This window comes from Diadema antillarum, unplaced genomic scaffold (assembly GCF_040938485.1).
Source record: "Diadema antillarum isolate AM-2024a unplaced genomic scaffold, OU_Dant_1.0 scf00000068, whole genome shotgun sequence".
NCBI classification, from domain to species: domain Eukaryota; kingdom Metazoa; phylum Echinodermata; class Echinoidea; order Diadematoida; family Diadematidae; genus Diadema; species Diadema antillarum.
The window spans coordinates 2,585,039-2,609,014 of record NW_027270957.1 but is presented as its reverse complement, the minus strand read 5'-3'; the positions used below and the strand labels follow the sequence as shown (position 1 = coordinate 2,609,014).

The window sequence follows — 23,976 nt, the reverse complement described above, 5'->3', positions numbered from 1 at the left end:
ACACCCCCCCTCGGTACGCCCTTGCTGCTCAGTCTTTTCTTGTTATGATGTCTACATCTTTTTTACACGTAATAACCAAACCTACGCGAGTAAGCAGTCATTCAGCAACTGTCATTGATAATATATTTTGCAATGTTAATCATTTCACGTTTCTGGTATTATGTTATCAGATTTGTCAGATCAGTATCCCATTTTCATTTACATTTCTCTTAACCATGGAAGATCGATGGCCGGTGTTATGCTATTCCGTTTTGATTTGTCGTTTATTGATAATCGATTGTAAAAAACACGGTCGGATGTATACTCAGAGTGCAATACTGTCGGAGTACCTTTTGGCTAACACTTGGCATTTTCGGTGTTATCCAAGTGAATTCATATTATAACAGCGCTATTTCACACTTTTCTCATACAAAGATGTTTATTCTACAACAAAGGACACCAAAGCCCAAATAGAAATGATTATGAATTGAGTGAAAGCTACAAGTTTACAAAGAAAGCTACAAAGTTCGAGGAAAATCGGGCAATCGATTCAAAAGTTATTCAAAAGGGATAAGGAGACCAGTACGCTTTATGACGTCAATTATGGACAACAATATAAAGAAAATAAATGGACAATTCCAAGAAATGTAACTTTTCATGAAAAGTACACATTCCATCGACTTGTTACTGACAATGCAGGGTAATATTATTCCCTCTGCTTTCCGAAAGAGGCAACTCAATGCTCTTTCATAACGTTAGAAAAGTGAAAATATGTTGAATTTTATATATATATATATATATATATATATCAGGGCTCGACACTAACAGTGGCCCGGTGGCCCGGGGCCACCAAAAACGCAAGTCGGGCCACCAAAATTTCAGAAATGAAGATTTTGGTGGCCCCATCGGGCCACCAAAAAAATGGATGTTTGCCTTTACTTTTAGAAATGGACAGCGGCCACCATTGGCTCCGTACGATGATAAAATAAAATGTTTGATGTTTTCTTTTATGTTCGAATGTAAATAACAACAACATTTAGCTCCGGAAGATGCTATAGAATAATATTAATGTCAGATATTTGCTTTGACGTTCGGAAATGAATAACAATAATATTCAACTCCGTACGATTGTTAAATAAATGTCGGATGTTTGCTTTTACTTTCGAAAGATAATAGCAATAACAATCGGCTCCGAAAGATGCTAAAATAAATGTCAGATGATTGTTTTTACGTATGGAAGTGAATAGCAGTAATATTTTGCTCATACGATGCTAAAATGAATGTCAGATATTTGCTATTACATTTGGAAATGAATAACAGTAACATTCAGCTGCGTTTGATGATAACGGGCCGAAATCGAAATGGGGTTGTACAAAGAGAAGTATGACGAGACCTACATGAAAGCATGCTTGTTTGGCTGTCAGCCCCGAGTAATTAATGTTTTTTTGAAAAAGAAACGAAGAACGGATAGAAGTTTAGACCCGAGGCGATTTGATAGTACCAAATAATAGCGGGATATAGAAGCGGGGTATGCCTATTATGTAATCAAAATCTATCACAAGGTTATATTCAGCAAAACACAACAAGTGACATGTAGGCCTACAGCTATGATTGTATCGAGCCATTTGGTGCCAGGCGGCAACTCTGTGTAGAAAATGAGAGAGAGAGAGAGAGAGAGAGAGAGAGAGAGAGGGGGGGGGGGGGGGGGGGAAGAGACGAGGTACATGGAGAGTACGGAACTGGTGACCCTAACGGCAAGGTCGAGATTGCGCAATCTGCAGCAGCGCGTTGAAAAGAATGTTTGAGCGGACAATAACATACCACAATATCACATAGTAAGACATTTCAAATTTATTCAGCATGATGATAAAATAAATGTCGGATGTTTGCTTTTTTTAGGTTCGAAAGTAAATAGTTTTTAACATTCAGCTCCGGAAGATGCTAAAGTAAATGTCGAATGATCCCTTTGACGTTTGGAAATGAATAAAAGTAATATTCAGATCCGTACGATGATAAAATAAATGTCTGATGTTTTCTTTTATGTTCGAATGTAAATAACCACAACATTCAGCTCCGGAAGATGCTAGATTAAATGTCGGATATTTGCTTTGACGTTCTGAAATGAATAACAAAAATATTCAACTCCGTACGATGATAAAATAAATGTCGGATGTCTGCTTTCACGTTCGAAAGTAAATAGCAATAACATTCAGCTCCGGAAGATGCTAAAATGATTTTCGAATGATCCCTTTGATGTTCGGAAATGAATACGAATAATATTCAACTCCGTACGATGATAAAATAAATGCCGGATGTTTGCTTTCACGTTCGAAAGTAAATAGCAATAACATTCAGCTCCGGTAGATGCTATCAAAATGATTTTCGTAATGATCCCTTTGATGTTCTGAAATGAATACGAATAATATTCAACTCCGTACGATGATTAAATAAATGTCGGATGTTTGCTTTACTTTCGAAAGAAAATAGCAATAACATTCAGCTCCGGCAGATGCTAAAATAAATGTCGGATATTTGCTATTACATTTCGAAATGAATAACAGCAACATTCAGCTGCGTTTGATGGTAAAGTAATGTCGGATGTCTGCCTTGACGTTCAAAAATGAAAAACAGTAACATTCGGCTCCGTACGATGCTGAAATAAATAACAGATTGTTGCTTTTACATTTGGAAGTGATTAACGGTATCAATCCGGTCAGTTAGATGCTAGAATAAATAGCAGATGTTTGCTTTCACGTTCGGAAATGAAAACGGATAACATTCAGCACCGTAAGATGCTAAAATGAATGTCAGTTGTTTGCTTTACATTTGAAAATGATTAACAGTAACATTAGGCTCCGTAAGGTGTTAAAATGCTAGTAAGTGTTGGAAGATTGCTTTTACAATCAGAAATGAATAACGGTAACTTTCAGATCTTTATAATGCCAAAACAATTTGTCGGATGTTTACAAATGTCCACAAATGCTCCCACTTTATCATTTCAAACATAAGTTTTTGACCGCCTAAATAGGCATCAACTTTTATAATAATCTATAAGCCTATATTTGCTAAATCTTAGAACTCAGAATAATGGTAATATGATTGAATTTTCTATTAATTCATTTTAGACATGGTACCTGTATCACTGCAGCAATACTTAATATTTATTTTCTACGTTTAGTAGGACCGTTAAGTTTTTCTTATGTTTTTCTTGATTTTTTTCTTCGGGCCACCAGATTTTACTCTCGGGCCACCAAAAAATAAAAATCAATGATTTTGGTGGCCCGATCGGGCCACCAAAAATAAAAGTAAGTGTGGAGCCCTGTATATATATATATCCGACACGAAGTCTACGTTCATCATCAGATGCATTGTTACTCCAAACGCAGAGTAAAACATGGATGGGGTGATCGTGCTTTCTCCGTTATGGGACCAAAATTGTGGAATCAGTTACCTATTCAGTTAAGGGAACTGTCATTTACAGAGACATACAAATCCAAACTTAAAACTTATCTGTTCCTCTCATACTGAGGACTGTAATTGCTGTATGTCATTAATGTTCGGAACAATATTGTATTTTTAATTGGTATATGTTGTATTCTTTATTTGGTATATATTTGTTTTTTGTTTGCCATTTTCTTCTTTGTTGACATGGTTGAACATGTACTATGCATGTATATATATCTTTTCATTTTTGAAGCGCCATGAGCACTGAAAAGTGGACCTGGGCGCTATACAAGTAGCCACTACTATTATTATCATTATTAATATTATTATGATTATTATGATTATGATTATTATTATTATTATTATTATTATTATTATTATTATTGATATTATTATATATTGTTGCCCGTAATGACGTCATGAAGTGTAGTACTGCAGTCTCCTTATTCAACGATGACGGCACCGAAACTTCATAACTTTTAAAGTTCATAACTTTTAAACCGAATGTTTTTTCTCAAACATTCCCTCATTGTGTTCTATCTTTTATTGCTGCTTTCACCCATTCCACATTATATTTGCGCTTTGGTTTTCTTTAAAATAAGGCCTATACCTGCGCGAGGAATAAAAAAAAATGTTTGTATCCTTAATGATCTTTTCATCAATTTGCACATGGAATGTTACAATCTTCTTAGTAATTTATCTTAGCTTTTCAAAAATTGGAACATAGCTTACGAATCGGCTTTAAAAATTGATGAAATTGCTATACCCATCATGAATATTGTAGAATGCGGCAGAAAGTTGAAACTGAAGTTGGCGAGACATTCCTTGTTTTGTTTTATTTTTTATCTGTAGGACTATATTTCGACAAATTTCAAGGGGCATATAACATAAATGTATTAATGTGAGATCAAATTTTTGCTAATGCCAGTTATCATATAACCGGAATTAAATGGAACTGCACAACATCACAAAAATGCAAACGGATGCTAGCTAGACCAACGTTATCAACAACACTCATCATAATGCTAGCCAGCTCCAGGGCATACCCAGTTACGAAAACATCTCGGTATATCACGCAAAGTTGACGGATACATGTATATTCGGACAAATCTGCAATTCAATTTTATATAACATAATTCTGCTTTATATGCGATTGCACAAATGTAATTTCCCGATTTTGGGAGATCGTTATTCCGCTTTCCCCATCAGGTCAGGTCACGTCATTATGAAGTGTAAATAATGCTAGTAACTAGAGCGAGGCTCGGGGTTCGATATTGCCCAAGGCCCCCAAGTACATCGCTAATCCGATATCGCCAATTTTCGTTTTCAAGCAAATTGCAGAAGTCCTGAGAACGGCGTAGAAAAACAGTTGTTTATCGCGTTTCATCGACATGTAGATGATAGACATATACAACAAAGACGGATTGCTTTGACTGATAATTTCGCCATGTGTGTATCTGGATAATGTTTATTTTGCTGTAAAATCAATTTGAGTATCAAATAAACGCATATACGGCCCACTACAAACTGCGCTTATAGCACACATAATTCTGATCTTCATTTATGCTATCCATGCGCCAGGTCCCGACTTTACTAGCCACTAGAGAAATCATCTGCTTCCTCAATATTCACTGCTGATCTATTTCAAGCTGTGGTCTACTGCAGACTGTCATCATGGCAAGCTCCGGCTCCTTGGTATTTTTCTGCAACGGTATAAAGGTAAGCTTCTGTATTATTCATTGTTGTATTGCTGATACGTTTTGCTGTACATTGTGTAAAGGCAAAGTAGAAAAAAAAATACTTTAGCAACTTAATATGTTTATGTATATGTATGGCACGAACAACGTATGCATATATGCATGTACATGTATATACAATGATAATCAAGAAACCAATAACCTCTACACTATGTTGTAGAGGGTCTTTTTTTTTGGGGGGGGGGGGTTGTTGCAGGTTTATAGGTCGGGTAGGGAGTTCCTGGAGTGCGGGCAAAAATAGCTACAAACTCCTTGCCCAACAGTCGAACTGGTTATATATATTATATAATATATATATATATATATATATATATATATATATATATATATATATATTTCATTTCTTGGGGGGGGGGGGGGATGATGGGGGTTGTTACCATAGTATTTTGGTAGACCAAAGCATAAAGATTGCCCGATTTGTGAATACCCGGATTTATATCTCCATTATTTGAGGGTCACCCAGCGTTACACGATGCGCTGATTTGTCTCCTTTGAATGAATTTTCGGTGTGGTAGGTATGCTATTATATAGGACCGAAATGCAGCGGCGTTGAGAGGGAAATGGTGTATAGAAATATTGGGAGTACCGAGTTACGATTACTGTAGGTCAGGTCATATAAGTAGCCTACACATATAAAGTCACATAATAGACATCACACGTAGACGTGTGTTGTCAGGAGGGGAACATTTTTCGTATTGGGTGTCCACCAGTGCTGATGATAGTAGTGCATTCGTGCAAACCGGACTGTACCATGCTGTTATCGAAGGAACAAGTTTTTCACCTTTTTTCCGTTATTTTAGATTAATTAAACTCACGCTTTGTGGAAGATTGAGTATAGGTGGAGGAGAAGTTGGGTAAAACGAGCCCTCTAACTTTTAGAATAAAAAGAAATTCGCTGCTGAGGCTTCCTCCCCCGCCCCCCCCCCCCCCGAAAAAAAAAGATAAGATTTGGCTAAAAATGCGAATACCTTTCTCTACAAATCATAATCTATTAAACCTAAAAGATATGCTAACTAAATTCATATTTCTGTCATTCAGCAAGTAAGTACTACATATTTTTTTATTACTTGATTTTAGGTAAAGATATAGTGGTATAGTCAAAGTACGATCGGAGACACATTATATCAACGATATTCTTGATAAAACTGGAAAGAAGTAATATTAGGAAATCCTGTATCTCATAATTATTCAATAGATATCATTAATGGTGGCAGTACCGACTTGTGCTCATTATGTACAAAAGAAATAAATACTTTATATGTATAAATCATTATCATTCATATAAATATTCTTGTGCACCTTCAGATTACTGAGGAAAGCGTCGACCCGGAAATGTCATTGCTGACGTATCTTCGAACAAAACGTATCCTTTTGAATTCTTGAGTAAATACGTGCACTGTGCATTTCATATAGCCACAGTTTTCCTACTCGGTCCTCTATTTCCCTCTACGACTCTCCAATACTCTGCCCGTAAAATTGCTTATATGTCATCAGTAAGCGCACAATAGACGCAATTGTCAATTAACCTAATTGTTACTTTGAACTTTGCAATCTTTATTTCGATCGTCCACGCAATCTAATTTGATATGAATATGATTATGATACAACATGACATGACAACATATAAATACACATGATCCCGCACTGTCATTTTATTGAGCCAACTTACTTTCGCCTGAAAGAGAAATCTAGTTATTGGTTTAAGATAACATCAAGAGAGATCTTGACAACGTCGCTCCCATGCTGTGAATGTGCTACTGTTAAAGTTCGGGTCAGTGCTGTTTGTGGTATAAAAATGTCATGGGTATAAATGCCATGGGTAAAAAGGTCAAGGATGGAACTGTCAGGGGTTATATCAGGGGAAATGTCAAGTGTACAAAATGTGGCCGGTAGAAAGTTCAAAGGTAAAAATATCGGGGAAAATGTCACAGGTTAAAATGACAGCGGATAAAGTGTAAAGGGGAAAATGTCACACACAAATAATATCAAAGGTAAAATTGTCAGGGGTACAAATGTCATGGTAAAAAGTCAGGGTGAAAATGCTGAGGATCATGCATCAAGGGAGAACACGTAGCACATTAAATAGAACGATCGAGATCATTGAAATTTTACGCTTATACCTTGATATACCGGAAATATCACTTCTCCGACGATAGTGTGCTATCACATTTTTAATGTTTATTCTACAGCTTCATCATTTTTTTTTTGTTCAAATAATGACTTGCTGCCCGATCTCATCATCTCAAAAGACCATTGGTTTCGTGAGGCTTGCAATCAAACAAGCTTGCTTTTATCTTAATGTATGTAAGCCTATATGTATATCGGATATCTTATCTATGTGGGGCCACTAAACGTTGATCACGGGCCACTAAACTTCCTCAGATGTGCATATCGTATTTGCTATCTTGATAATTATATCTTCATTCAAGAAATAGGAAAATAAAATGAAACGAAAAAGAAAATGACCCACAGTGCGTTCAGTCATTCAAAATAGCAAATTTGTAGAAGTCATTCTTGGAAGCAATTAAACAATGATGACATCAAAAATAGCCTTTTCATTTAGTTTGTTTATTTTGCATTGATCGTCCTGTTTTGCAATAACTATCCCAAAAGTCCATTATGTTTGCAGTCCTGGGCTAAGTAAGATGTTGTGCCGTTAGGAATTTGCACAACATGCAAGAATAGCCACTTGATACACTTAAGGTCTATATCATATTCTTTGAATAAAAACAAGGAAACATAAAGAATTTCCATAACAACGGCGACTGCACCGGGCTTTCTTAACAGTACGACTAACGGGATCCCACGCCGGGTGCGGAGAGGGCGGCTGCGGTGCATGCACAGTGATGGTGTCTTCTGTTCATCCCAAGACAAAAGTCATTAAGTAAGCAAACTGATGATCAAAACAGAACAAATCAACACAGTATATGTTTTCCTTGATAGATGGTTGCATTTGGCATCTACGCACAAGGTTTCCGCATGCGATGGCCTAGCGAGTTTCCGCAACGTTGTTTATGTTTATTCTACAACATTATTGTTTAAATGTTGAAGCCCTATCTGTCAGAGTGTCAAATGCATTCTGGTATCGGGAGATAGATTGCCCAGTTTTCTCTTGGATTGTTTCATTCTTTCTTCACTTTAAAGTAGGAGATTATAGTATTAAAAAAATCACTGAACGAAGAAAGGAATTTCATTTAGGTTTTTTGGTTCAAACGAATGGGAGAGTGCGATGCATCACGTCATCTCACTTGCATAATGTTTTTGTGGTAGCGACAGCTTTCCGTGTTGCCCGAAAACCTTTCAATCTTAGTTCTCCATGAATTTTCTTCCATTGTCAGATTGAACATACCTTTCGAGCGGCGTTTAATTCATGTAAATGGTATGCAATGTACGTACTAATCGGGTGTGAGGATGGTGATTTTGCATTATGTATTGTGATGGTTTATATAAGGTGTTTTTCTTGTGGAGTTGTTGTTTGATATATTTTTCTATTTGTTTACTATTCTTGTGATTTACTTTTTGCAATCAGAAATATAGAAACGAACAGTCCAATAAGGCGATTTATTAACACATCGATAATTGTAACGTGCAAGTATGCTAAAGTGAGTCATATGCAAGTTGTTACAAGAACTGACAATACTATACAGCTGCAGAGACTGCCGTAAGCCTCTCTAAAATTGAGATTTTTCCACCTGACCCATGTTTCAAACTGAAAATGTACAAAATGATACATGACTGTGCGCGGCGCTTGTTACGAATGCGTGATTCAGTATATAGGGTACCCCATGTTACGTCATTCTGCAATGAGAAGTGAGTCCACTGTCTTCCTATCTGATCCAGTATGGCACATGCAAATGTTTGTGAGTGGTAGCATCAAATATGGGATCAGAGGCAATAAGACTGTTGTGACTATATCTAATGAACCTCCATGTGTACCAATAAGGTACAAGAACTGGAGTAATTTAAACAGCTGTTAATTTTCTGTGGATCCACAAATGCATGCAACGGGTGCATTATTGCCTCTGATAATCGGGTTTGGCCATCATTCTGAACAAATTCATTTAAACGCTAACATCGGGTGCATTTTGCTTGTTTTTATTCATTAGATTAGATGAAACTTCACTTAATCATAATGCATTTACAACAAAAGTCTATCCCGTTCAAAAAAAATAATATGTGCAAAAGAGTAAATCTATAAGCACATAAGTATAACCAGACATGTCAAAGTCAAGTACTTTTGCATCTTTCGTAAGTAGGGATGATGAAAATAGTTACCATCATAAAACAAAACACCCTTTGAAAGTGGCTGGTTATTATGCAATCTATTGTCTTCCTACCTGTGAGGCAGATCCAGTTTGGCACGTAATGCATATATATATTAATAATATATATTTAGTGGCTGCATCGAATATGGTATCAAAGGGAATAAGACTATAATATGCGACTCCTATCTCTTGAACCTCCTTGGCTAGACGTAGCTCTATATTCTGGAATGGCACTCTTATTTACGTACAGAATATAGAGTAGGCGCTGATCACTTGTTCGTTTGTTTGTTTTTTCTAATCCCAATAAATATTGTACTTTGATTCCGTTCCATAGTCACCTAGCCGTTATGGCGTGTTTGTTTCCCCTCTGCCGGATCGATGGGAAGGCAGTGACAACCATCGAGGGAATCGGAAATGTGCGATCTAGGTTACACGTCTTGCAGGTGAGCAGTATGAAAACGTATATGGAAATATACGACCCCGTTATTATAAGTTAATCACACATGCTCTATGATTTATGTAGCCTACTAGTTTTTCTCTCTCCATTCCTTAAGACCATTTTATATCTTGCCTCTACTCACACATTACAGGGTGCGATAGGCACTGCATCTTTTGTTTGCGTTTATTTCTAATCGGGAAAAGATTTCGTTGATACTTTGAAGAGGTATGCTACCTGAAGCGAAGATGCACTGAATAGAGTAATATCCCTGTCTATGAACTCTCGCTGTGCAGTTATACGATATACTCTATTACTTTCAAATGTAAGCTTGGCCAGTCATGAAACATCAACTGCAGCTGAAACGTTAAAAGAAGGATCAATCCAAATGTATGAGCGAATATTCGATACAGGGGCAGCCAAATGATTTTGTTTATGCAGTTAATTAGGCAGGAACTGGAATGCGATGTTCAGATAAAAATGTTTCTATCGTACATTATACAACACCTCAGAATGATGTCGAATTGTGATTGGCCAAGAACATGTCACATGACATTCAATAGAAAATACCTATCAAACTCATTGAGAGTGACAGCCATACAATAGGCCCCTGGCATGGGCCTATAGCACGGCTCGAAGGTACTATAGCACGGCTTCGCGGGGGGCTACTAATGCATGGCCGCTCACAGAGTTCTGTGGCTCACACCCGTAGCAAAGCGCCAGCAAACTACATTGTACAGTGTACGTGCTGGCCGGCTGCGCTGCGCTGCCCGGCTGCGCTGCGCTGCCGGTAAGTCTCACAGACCAGGCGCGGCGGAGTACTGCAACGTTAACGTGTACGCGCAGTTACTTTACCTAGCTAGTTGCATGTATCGCGGCCTGTATACACCTAGCGGTACTGCTGTGTTTTTACTTTTGACTCTGATCTGCTACGTGGACCACAGTGATCCCAACATCAAGACTTCATTTCAAGTTGAGAAACCGTAATTTGATTATTTTTCTGTGTTTTTATACAAAATCATTTTCGGAAATAGACAAAGTCTAGACCTACTACTAGATCTACCGACATCTCATTCTCAGATCGACCTAACAGCAGTGGCGTATCTAGGGGGGGGGGGCAAGGGGGGCACGTGCCCCGGGCGCCACTCCTTGGGGGCGCAAAAACGGAAAAAAAAAACGAAGAAGAAGAAGAAAAAAAAGAAAGAAAAAAGAGAAGAAGAAAAAAAACGGGAAAAAGAAAAGAAGAAGAAGAAGAAGAAGAAAAAAAAAAACTCGCCGGGGGGGGGGGGGGAGGGGGGGGGGCAGAAAACCAAATCAAACAATATAAAAACACAACATGATGATGACACGGACATTATGACAATGTTTATTGTGTTCACACAAGAATTCCATGTTCTGTCAGCTGAAATACAAAAATTTTCGGCTCGCTCGCTGCGTTCGCTCGCCAAACTTTATATAAAAAAGAAGGTAAGAACAAAACGTGATGATGACGCGGTAAAATGACAATGTCTATTGTGTTCACACATGTCATTTTATACCTTGCAGGTAATATGTTTCACGGAGCAGCGGCTGCAATTTCTTTCCTTTTGAAGCTATCGCAAATTGGATCAAAAGAAGGCGCCAACGGTTTCGAACATACGGGGGGGGGGCAGAAAAAATCAAGCAAGATAAGAACAAAACGTAATGATGACGCGGAAATATACAAATTTCAGCTCACTCGCTCGTACAATTTAGAGTATTTTTTTAAAGTCTACAGTTTGTTGGTATAAATCGTTATCTATAAATAAGGCCGTCAATATATCTTGATTAGAATTGTGAGATTTAATAAGCAAAAAATGACAAGAATTCCATGTTTTGTAAGCTGAAGTACAAAAATTTTCGGCTCGCTCGCTGCGCTCGCTCGCCAAACACTCGCCAAAATTTATCCCCCCCCCAAAAAAAGAGAAGAAGATAAGAACAAAACGTGACGATGACGCGGACAAAATGACAATGTCTATTGTGTTCACACATGTCATTTTATATTCAGCAGGAAAATTGTTACACGGAGCAGCAGCTGCAATTTCATTCGTTCTGAAGCGATCGCCAATTTGATCAAAAGAGGACGCCAACGGATTCGAACATACGGGGGGGGGGGGGCGCAAAAAAAAACAAATCAAAAAAGATAAGAACAAAACGTAATGATGATGCGGAAATATACAAATTTCGGCTCACTCGCTCGTACTAATTTAAAGTACCATGGTATTATAAGTCCTCAGTTTGTTGGTATAAATCGTTATCTATAAGGTCGTCACTATATCTTGATTAGAATTGTAAGATTTAATAAGCAAAAAATGACAAGAATTCCATGTTTTGTAAGCTGAAATACAAAAATTTTCGGCTCGCTCGCTGCGCTCGCTCGCCAAAATTTATCAAAAAAAGAAGAAGATAAGAAAAAAACGTGATGATGACGCGGAAATATACAAATTTCGGCTCACTCGCGCGTACTAATTTAGAGTATCTTTTTAAGTCCTCAGTTTGTTGATATACATTTATCTATAAGGCCGTCACTATATCTTGATTAGAATTGTAAGATTTGATGAGCAAAAAATGACGAGAATTCCATGTTTTGTAAGCTGAAACATAAAAATTTTCGGCTTGCTCGCTGCGCTCGCTCGCCAATATTTATCAAAATTCATTACATTTATATCACCCTCAAAAGACCCATTTTAAGTGCTTGAAAAAGCATATCATGTGGACTTTGTTTAAAGTCCCTACCGGGATGAGGTTGGGGTTGAACACTTTTTCAGAAATTAGGGACGCAATTTTCGCGCTTGCCCCGGGCGCCGTTTTCCCTAGATACGCCACTGCCTAACAGTCAGGCCTAACTCGATCTAACGTTAGCGTAGAATGGGTATAGACCCTGCGGAGTTCGTGATTCCTGTGACTGTGTGGTCGAATCATGACGAGTGTTTGAAAGCAGTACACAGGGTGGTTTACAATTCTCTGCCTAATTGTTACATTTATTTTTGGGCCTTCCTGAGTTGGCGGTCACTAATTTTGTATTGTGATTGTGGACAAGGTGTTGTATAAAACGAATAATTTATGATTTTGTTCGTGCATTGGGGCACGTAATACCGCACTCGGCGCGAGATTCGCCACTGGTCTATTCAACGCGGCGCTACGCGCCTTGTTGAATAGACCAGTGGCTCATCTCGCGCCTCGTGCGATATTCGTGCCCTATGCACTCACAACTCATAAATTATTCGTATACTAATTGCTGCTCTCGAATACCTTGCAAAGAAGAGATGGATGACATCATCATTTAAGATGTGGGGAGAAGGTTGGATTACCATAGAGTGTCAGGGGCTGCACATTATATCATACAGAAAGCTGGCGATCGCTTTCGCGCTCAGCTACCTTGAAAATCTGCAATCAAACAGGCTAAAATTCAAATGTAACATAATTCACAAGAGTTTTTGACGAAGATTTGAATATGACAATAATTATACATAAAAATCGCCAATAAATCTGAAATTTAGCTTTGAAAACTGACTACCCGAACAGTTCTGAGAAAAAAAAAAAACGAATCGGAGTAATCGTTGCGCAAGGAGGTGTAGAGTCAAATTAATAGGCATACGAACGAACGCAGCTGTCTAACAGCCTATAGACTATTTAACTCTACAGGCACTCAGTATTCCATAAATGTTTTTTATTAGGATTACATTACTGAGATTCCTTGACGCTCTTTGAATGCAATACAAATGCTACAAGTTGCTTTATTTTATATTACCTTTTTCACCATTATATATCAAAGTTCATTCATGAGGTATAATCATTTGTGTGCACACGAAACCCTTCGGAAGAGGCGCACGTCTTCTTTGGGTCGGTTGCCTATCTCAGTGGGTCCACTCTTTATAATTCAAGTATATCCGTATGATCTAAAAAAAGATCAACGCTTTTTGGTTTGTGCATAAATATTTGTTCGTAACTTTCGATAACGTTTGGTATGCATATATGTTCTGCTTAATGCAACAGGAATCTCTTGCTAAGAACCATGGTACCCAGTGCGGCTTTTGCAGTCCTGGTATGGTTATGTCAATGTATTCTCTTCTCCGAACCAATCCCAAGCCGTGCATAGATGAGGTTCTTAAGGCGCTGGAGGGAAATCTCTGCCGCTGCACGGGCTACAGACCTATTCTGGACTCGTTTAAGATTTTCTGTGAGGTGAGTGTATCACACACACACGCACACACATGTACACACTTACTCACCTTGGAAAGTGGGCGTCATCGCATATGGCAACATGCCTGTTGAAATACAAGGGAAAAAAAGGTTCTGCGGATTACACTTAGCTGCGCAGTTGACCACTTTCAAGTTCATACACCTCCCTTGCGGTCCAATTAAAACTTTTTTTTTTTTCAGGGAACGTCTCACAATGCTCACGGCACACGACTCATTAAAAAGCAACTATACATGATCACCTGTCACTAATGTACATACGTAAACATACACGTGCTAAGAGAAGGTGACTTGCTGAAACTCACATAGGACCGTGTTCTTGACGATACGGAGAGAACATGACTAATTTTGATATTTGAAAAGTTGTCAAGTTTAGACAAGTTTCAACAAGTCACCTTCTCGTGGCACACAAAGCTTCTTCCATTACAACTGTGTAGGTCATGTTACTCTCTATGTACTTGTTGTCCTTGTTAATTAACGCAACGCTTCAAGTATCCGCTTCAAGTATCTACCAAACCTAAATTTCATGCCCTCTTGTGTGTCAATGCCAAGCAATGATCAAGTCAAAATGAGGATATCCTGTCAATTCATTCGGAGAGCCAAGTAAACTGAAAACGCGAAAGGATAAACTTGTCACGAAGATTCTTCTGACTAGTGCTCCTTCAACATCATCTTGAAGTTCTCAGAGATTTTGTATAATGCACCAAAATCTTTATCTGCAGCATCCCTCACTCATTGCAAGAAGAAGAAAATGCGGAATGCGTGATCCCAACCTGAGAGGAAAGTCTTTAGGCGTTTTCAGATCAGCCCGATAAAAATCCAAGCTCGAGATATTTTTTAATTTCCCAAGTCAGGAAATAGCGCGCTATTTCGAAACATCGGGCTGATGTGAAAACGCCTAGTGAGACCAAGGAGGTTCAAGAGAATGGAGTCACAACTGTCTTATTTCCTTTGCTAGATGTTCGATGCCGCCGCTCAAAAATATTTGAAGCATGTGCCAAACAGGATCTGCCACGCAGATAGGAAGACAATATGACTCGTGTCTCAATGCATAATCACCAGACACTTTCTAAGGAAGATATGTCTTTGTGATGGTAATTACTTTCCGCTATCCCTTCTTATAAAAGATAGGTGGTACAGACACGAGGATGTGCCAATAGAAATTGCCCCAAAAATGCTGAAATAAAGATGAAAATTACTCGACTGGGCATACCCGGGCACCAATCTGATACATCTATCAATAAAGAATTATATTTGAAGATTATTCCATGTTAGTTTTATTTGCCGGAATTAAGCGGAAAAATGATAAAACCGGCTTTCCAGGATGGTACAGTTTTAAGCATTTTCACATGATACGGCTCTGATTTACACTTTTGCACAAATTTCTGCACGGGATTGACTTTTGTTTTACATGCTTTATCATTTAGTGAAATTTCACTTCATAAATGAATATATAAGCAAAATATGGCCAATATTATGTTAACGTTCAAAATGGATCTTCAGATTGCTCAGCAAGACGGCGGCTTCGAACATCGATCATCAAAGGCACAAATGCACCTGTGAAATTCTTTTGTACATCAATAGAAATCTGACAACTGTTTATATAATTACAGCCAGTTGGAACTCCAACTCTTAAACCTCCTTGGTGAGACCAACAAACAGACAGATCATGAATGCCTGTCAACACAAAAACTTCACGGCATAAAACACAACAATGTTCTCTTGTGAGCAAATACTGAGACTCCACTTCCATGTAATGAGCGAAGTCATCGAAACAAAGGTAACAGTACAGCGATGGAATGAAATAATGTGTTGCTATTTTATCATATTTATTCTATTATAGGCATTTTCTATCAGACAATAATTGTTTGCTATTTGCAGGAAAACTGCTGCTGTGCAGGACAAGCCAGAGGGTCATGCAGCAATTCTAAAACCATTCAGCAGGTATGAGAAGAATACATCCTCTTTCTATTTCATCTTTATTTTTGTAAGCAGTGATAGGCACGTTCTCATCTTTATGGCGTTATGATTCTTCCGTCGAGTACATGTTCCTGCGAACACTGTCCTCTGTAAAAACTTCCTCGATTACTTTAAGGAAAAAAACAATATTCACTTTCGCTAACTCATGGAACAAAAGGAAAACTTTATAATTTGAAGTAACACCTTATTCAAGCATGACCAGTAAGATATAACTTTGAGTTCTAGTGTTTTCCCTTCTCGAATTATATTTTTGCAGAATACATTGCATGACAGTCCAAACCATATTCTGTACGACCAGACACAGGAACCCATCTTTCCTCCAGAGTTGCTGGTACGTCACTCATTTTTGTGTACGCTTGAAAGCGTTGATCTTGCGTCATAAGGTAAAAACAAGCAAACAAAGATACACTCTTATGGTGTGTATAAATGTTTAAGCTTCTTTCACAATTGGCGTATAACCGTTTGCGAACATTTGGTCGCACAACAGCTTGCAACAGACTTCCATCGCTATCTGTCTTATCACGTCGCAAAAAACAGGCTTTCACAAATGCAACAATCAACAAAAGTGACTAGGAGAGACCGTTGCACGAGTAAGTATAACATTTGCTAGCATATGCGCGTGCAAATGGTCGTGCATTCACATTCGAGTGGTGAACGAGTGATTGCGAATGGCTTGACACCTATGAGACAATGCGATCACTCGTGCGATTGAATGAAACCGGTGCGAGTGGTCGTGCGAGTAGCGTGGAGGTATAAAAAGGAGGTGTTTATATAGAGTTGATAAAGTGGCCACTCTTCGGAATCCATTCAAACACACGACTGGTTTCTGAAGCATTACAATAAAGTAGATGTCTAACATACCTTTACTCTTTGAAATCATAAATCATTAAATTGCAAGCTGTATTTCAACGTAATTTTCTGAATGAAATGCTATGATTTGCTCAGAACAGTTTAGGAAAGAACTCAAAATGATACACACAATTTGTATTGCTTTTCTCCTCTTAATAGCTGAATGAAACTTAGGTCCTGTCAAAATCCTAATATCTTTTTTTTTTCATGATTAGCAACAGCATCCATCTCTCTTCCTGCAAGGCTGAGAACGTTCTGAAGCTCATCTCCATAATCCCCTTAGACCACCCACAAGGAATATAGTCACCTATACAGTCAAACAGTCGTTCACGATGTGTTGCAATCGGTCGTGCAATAGTCTCATGGTTTAGGAACAATCTCATTCACTCGTAAGACTGGTCAATATAAGCCCGCACCACACTACACGATTTTGCCCCAATTCACCGGTCTTAAGCCCGCCGCACACTACACGATTTTGCCCCGATTCACCGGTCTTAAGACCTTAAGACTAGAAGTGTGACGTCACAGTCTTGCCATTTTCTAGTCGTACGACTGGGTCTTACCGCCAGTCGTAGAGATTTGACATGTTGAATTTCTACGACTGGTCGTAGGCTTACAGCCATTCACAATGCAGTAAAATGCAAGCGCACGCAGTGCGCACTGCGCGCGCTTTACAGTCGGGTCGTATAGTGTGCGGTGTCCGGTCGTACGACTGGTCTTAAGACCCAGCTTGGCTTAAGACTTTAAGACCAGTCTGATCGTGTAGTGTGCGGTGGCCGTTATAAGACCTTAAAACTAGAAGTGTGACGTCACAGACTTGCCAGTTTCCAGTCTTACGACTGGGTCTTGGCGCCAGTCGTAGAGATTTGACATATTGAATTTCTACGACCGGTCGTAGGCTTTCAGCCATTCACAATGCAGTAAAATGCATGCGCACGCAGTGCGCACTGCGCGCGCTTTACAGTCGTCAGCCTACTCGTAAGGTTTGGTCGTATAGTGTGCGGTGTCCCGTCGTACGACTGGTCTTAAAGGCCACCGCACACTACACGATCAGACTGGTCTTAAAGTCTTAAGCCAGTCTGGGTCTTTTAGACCAGTCGTACGACCGGACACCGCACACTATACGACCGAGTAAGCTTACGACTGTAAAGCGCGCGCAGTGCGCTTTACAGTGTAGTGTGCAGCGGGCTTAAGACCCATCTTGGCTTAAAGCCCGCCGCACACTACACGATTTTGCCCCGATTCACCGGTCTTAAGACCTTAAGACCAGACGTGTGACGTCACAGTCTTGCCATTTTCTAGTCGTACGACTGGGTCTTAGCGCCAGTCGTAGAGATTTGACATGTTGAATTTCTACGACCAATCGTGAGCTTTCAGCCATTCACAATGCAACAAAATGCTAGCGCACGCAGTGCGCACTGCGCGCGCTTTACAGTCGTAAGCCTACTCGTAAGGTTTGGTCGTATAGTGTGCGGTGTCCGGTCGTACGACTGGTCTTAAGACTCAGCTTGGCTTAAGACTTTAAGACCAGTCGGATCTTGTAGTGTGCGGTGGCCTTAAGACTTTGAGACCAGTCTGATCGTGTAGTGTGCGGTGCCTTACTCTCCTCCCTATCCTCCGCCAAAACTTTCCACCAATTTCGTCGAAGTCACTGGGCCTCGTCTTCACTCCCTTCGCTGGTGGCCTTTAGGCCACCAGCGCTCATACGAGTGTTGCACGACCTCCAGCCGACCAAATGCGACCAGTGAGTGGTGCGAACTCTCGCATGAAGTCATGAAACGTTGTGCAACGCTCGTAAGACAATCGCACGACTGGACATACGACTGAATGCAAGTGAATCAATAGCATCTGGTCGCCTCCGGGTTTTGAGCACGTGCAGATTTCAGATGCAAGCAGTCACGACTGCCTCAGGCTCGTGCGACCTCCTGCGACGAATACGAGTACTCGCATGACCCCAAGCAATTGGTCGTGCAACACCCCGAAAAACTGTTGCAGGCAGTCGCAAACTGGTAAGAGACCAATTGTAAAATGGGCTTTAAACACTGTCTAATTAGCCATTTCGTAGTTCGGCTTTGCGCATGAGCAGAAAAAAAAGGGTAATTTACCATAACAGGCATGTTGGTTTATATCAGTTGAGATAAGAATCTGTGGTGTAATAGTCATGTGATCCTTTAATAATCGTGCTTGTCAGCACATCCGCCTGACAATAACAAAGTGTTCATTAAGCCTTGTACTTAGCAATGATAATTAGAAATACATGTAGTTTGTTATTGTATACAATGCCTAATTATGAAATGGTGCTTCCCCCATTGTTGATTGGAGAGGCTTTTCTGGTCACCTGGTCTACGTAAATTCATTCTTCGTTTGAACATTAATTCCGTAAATTGTTACGTCGGACAACCTTTTTCATTATGTCTTTTTTTAAACGAGTAAAGTGCCTAACCAACTGAGAAAAAAGAAAAGTCATTTTCCGAAATATGCGCAAGCTAATTACGAAATGGCTTACCCAGTATACCATGGAGCTACAAACGATGTACATGTACCTCTATGCTTACCACGTATACATTGCAATTACAGCTGATACACAATTTTTTCTTGCTTAATGTTGATCAGCTATTCGTCAAGTGCTCCATCAAAATTGGGATCATTTAAGACGCCGATCGTAGTCTGTCGTTATTATAATTATGCTTAGTTGTTTTTGTCCGTATAAATCGTACAATCATGTATTTCTATCATGAACACTTGTGTAATTGCAATCTTGTGTTAAGATAAACCGGAAATTGTTTGGTAGTATGTATTCGTGTATTTCATAGCTATTATCACATTTTTTCTCTATATAGCTGGAGAGTCATAGTTATGCATAATGGATCGATGGATAAATTTTATTTTCAGTCACTCTATAATAAAGTAATTATAATCCTGCTTGTGTTGTGTAACATATGCACTTTGTATCACTGTCAAATATCTATTGCAGATTCTTGAAACAAAGTGCGAGGAACAGTATGTGGATCTAAAATCTCGTCAGTCTCTAGTTTTATCTAAAGTGTCATCTCCTGGAACCAGTCTCATATACACTCCAATTTGTGAAATTATGACTTTGCCACAGAGACTAGATGTATAAATCAAAACTTTCGAGATTACAAGAAACAATCAACTTCTTAAAATCAGACTCAACCTTTAGACTTGACATGCAAACTGCGTATCAACACGATCAATGAATGGACTCCATTAATAAGATTCGTTGATTCGAAAATGAAAAGGATGTGCGTAGTACGAACCTTCTGAATTACGAACCCATTTCGTTTTCGGATTAACGATCCTTCGAAATGCGAGTATAACGAACCTTTTTTTTTCCAATTTTCGGATTAACGAACCTTTGGAATAACGAATCTTAATTCATTTTGGGGTAAACGAACCTTCGGAATAACAAACCTTCGAAATCACGAACTGTAACCCAAAATAAGCCCTTCATGGGGGATGGAAAGAGTTGATAATGTAGGGGAAAAGGAATCCTTTCAGATTGGCAACATAACTCTTTTATGACGCGTTTGTAAGAACCACGTTTCATGTCCAACGCATATTTTCAAATTGCGATTGGTCAGGCTTGGTGCTGAAGACGTTTTTACATCAGGTTTGCTCGATTCTGAATGAATTTGTATTCTTAGTGGTCTGACCCTTACAATACGATATTGAGGAGGTGGGGCTTGTTCAGCCAAGGTTTATGCAAATCCGTAAGTATCCATATTAATTTTGCTCGTTAGATTGACAAGACCATGACATGTAGTTATGGGATATGTGTTTTGAGGAAAGTCACTCATTTAGAATGGGTAGAAACGCATATTACTGACGTGATTACAAAAGAATTTTCATGTTAGTTTGAAACCGTGAAATTTTCTATCATGGAATGTTATGCAGTTTCGTTACAAAAAGTGTGGATTACATTACTTACCAAACGTTGCCGCGCACGTTTCAGATGCAGAACAGCGAGCGTACAAGGGCAATGAGATTTGGAAAGGGTCGTGTCAGATGGGTCGTCACCTCTTCGCTGCAGGAACTTCTTCAGCACAAGGAACAGTTCCCATCTGCCCAAATCATATTTGGTAACACTTTACGAGGTGAGTGTCCTGTCATATTTCTTCTGCAAGTCAAAATAATATATACATGTATATATATATATATATATATATATATATATATAATATATATATATAAATAAATAAATATATATATATATATATATATATATACATGTATATATATATATATATATATATATATATATATATATACGTGTGTATATATTGACAGCAAATCTTGCACATATAGACGTGGCCGGTGTTGGGTAGCACCCCTTTAATCATCAAGCTTTCGGGCGAAGTGCCCTTCTTCAGGATCTACACAGTCAATGACAACAACGTATAGGCAAAATCAACCTAGGTGTAAAATCATATTAAACTTAACTAACCTTATATATCATACATTTCAAATTATACTCAACATAAAACATACCTCAATTCAGCGCATTTTATAACAAAAAAAAAACCAACATACTGTTACTGAATACAATCTCAAAACAAAAATTACTGTGTTGGTGCTGAATGTGGTCTTGTAATGTTGTCTGTGTGAAAGTTATGATCGGGTGTATCTTATATGTGTTTGTGTATATGAGGGGGGGGGGGAGGCGTTTCTGTACTGAGGCTCGTTCTCATTTAATCAATCATAAACTACCAATACTCAATTTTTTCACCATCCAACAATATAAACAAACTTCCAAATCACAATTACAATTTCTACATAGTTAATACACTTCTTATAATACATACAATTATACACATCCGCATACATAAGTAATTCATACACATAACTCTATTTATCCAAATACTTACATACCTACGCCCACATTTCTTTAACAACATTTCACCCTTTCCAAAAATACATATATCATTATTACATTACCCCCCCCCCCCATATACACAAACACATATAAGATACACCCGACCATAACTTTCACACAGACAACATTACAAGACTACACTCAGATTACTTTATATGTATGCGGATGTGTGTGTTCGTATGTATTATAAGAAGTGCATTAATATGTAGAAATTGTAATTGTAATTTGGAAGTTTTTTTTTTTTATATTGTTGGATGGTGAAAAAATTGAGTATTGGTAGTTTATGATCGATTAAATGAGAACGAGCCTCAGTAGAAACGCCCCCCCCCCCATATACACAAACACATATAAGATACACCCGATCATAACTTTCACACAGACAACATTACAAGACCACACTCAGCACCAACACAGTAAGTTTTGTTTTGAGATTGTATTAAGTAACAGTATGTTTGTTTGTTTTTTGTTATAAAATGCGCTGAATTAAGGTTTGTTTTATGTTGAGTATAATTTGAAATGTATGATATATAAGGTTAGTTAAGTTTAGTATGATTTTACACCTAGGTTGATTTTGCCTATACGTTGTTGTCATTGACTGTGTAGATCCTGAAGAAGGGCACTTCGCCCGAAAGCTTGATGACTAAAGGGGTGCTACCCAACACCAGCCACGTCTATATGTGCAAGATTTGCTGTCAATAGATTTACTGTCCTTGCACCGCCCCGCCATGTTGTGGTTAAGTCCTTTGATGTCAGTATATATATATATATATATATATATATATACATCCTTCCTTTCTCATATCTCATTATATATATATATATATAAATACATGTATATATATGAGATATGAGAAAGGAAGGAGAAATCGGTGCGTAGCTTTGACATCATTATTCCTCTTACTGTTCCTCCTTTTCGGGAAAGCGCAAGAGTTGAAAAATTGGTTTCCGCCGGGAATCGAACCCCGGTCTTTGGCATGGAACGCCAACGCCTTAACCGCTCGGCTACGGAGACGTCATAGCGGTTCAGGCAGACCCAAGCTCGAATACCCGACGGACCAACCTTTCAACTCTTTATGCGCATTTTTGGGGCAGAGAGTTAAGAATAACAACCAGTCGCGTGCCTCAGCTGGATCTTCTAATGAGATTCACGTAGCGGTGAATTGGGATAATGTTTTGCGAAAGAAGTCACTGCTACAGCAGCTTTTTGGCTTCTCCTGAATAATTTTGCATTTTTATTATAGAAGATGACGAAGTAGAGTGGTAATGCATTTTGACACTCCAACAGTGCTATTTATTCAGACCAAATTTTCGACGAATACATTCGTCTTCCTCAGGGTGGACAATGACAATTCTGACATTTCTGACAATTCATCATTATATATATATATATATACACACACCTGTATATATATATATATATATATATATATATATACATAATTATGTATCCAATAGTCTATATACATAATCGTTTGTGGCGCCGTTCTCGTTTAGTTTTTAACCCTTTGCATGCTCTGAAGCTTAAATGAGCGTAAAACCCTCTTGTGTGCTTGTAATACCCTCTGCACTACATATCGTGCCTTTTTTCATAGGTTTGCAGGTTTTACGGACTGCGTCATTCACATGTATTCTGCAACAATTTAAAGTGAAATCTGAAGTAATGATCAAATTCTTTAGGTATCCAGAGAAGCAGAGACGACACTAAGGACTCGATAATGCTGTCACTCGGCCCGTTAGTCACTGAGCTTACTCACGTAACGTCTTCAGAAACGGGAGTCACATTTGGAAGTGGGGTGACAATGACACAATTGGAAAGCGAGCTCGACAGGCTGATCGAGGAGCTACCAGGTATTGGACTGACAATAGTTTTATAATGATGATTATTATTATTACCATTACTGAAACTGCACTGGTCTTGTGATCAATGATTATAATTATTATGGACCCAAGAAAGAGAAAGATACGAGAATTTCAAAACCATCAATAGCAACAGATGTGGCCGAATGCTATTTTACTCATGATAGAGAAAATTATCAAAGCGATCGATGCCAAGTGTCACACAGTAGGTATCTTTCTTGACTACTCCAAGGCCTTTGACACAATCAACCATGAAATATTATTATACAAATTACAACACTATGGGATTCGTGGGAG

At 38.6% G+C, this 23,976-nt stretch overlaps 1 pseudogene; it reads left to right on the top strand.

Annotated features, from left to right (window-relative positions):
• The first annotated feature begins 5,097 nt into the window (after positions 1-5,097).
• Positions 5,098-23,976, top strand: part of LOC139716659 (xanthine dehydrogenase/oxidase-like) — a 62,819-nt pseudogene continuing 43,940 nt past the window's right edge.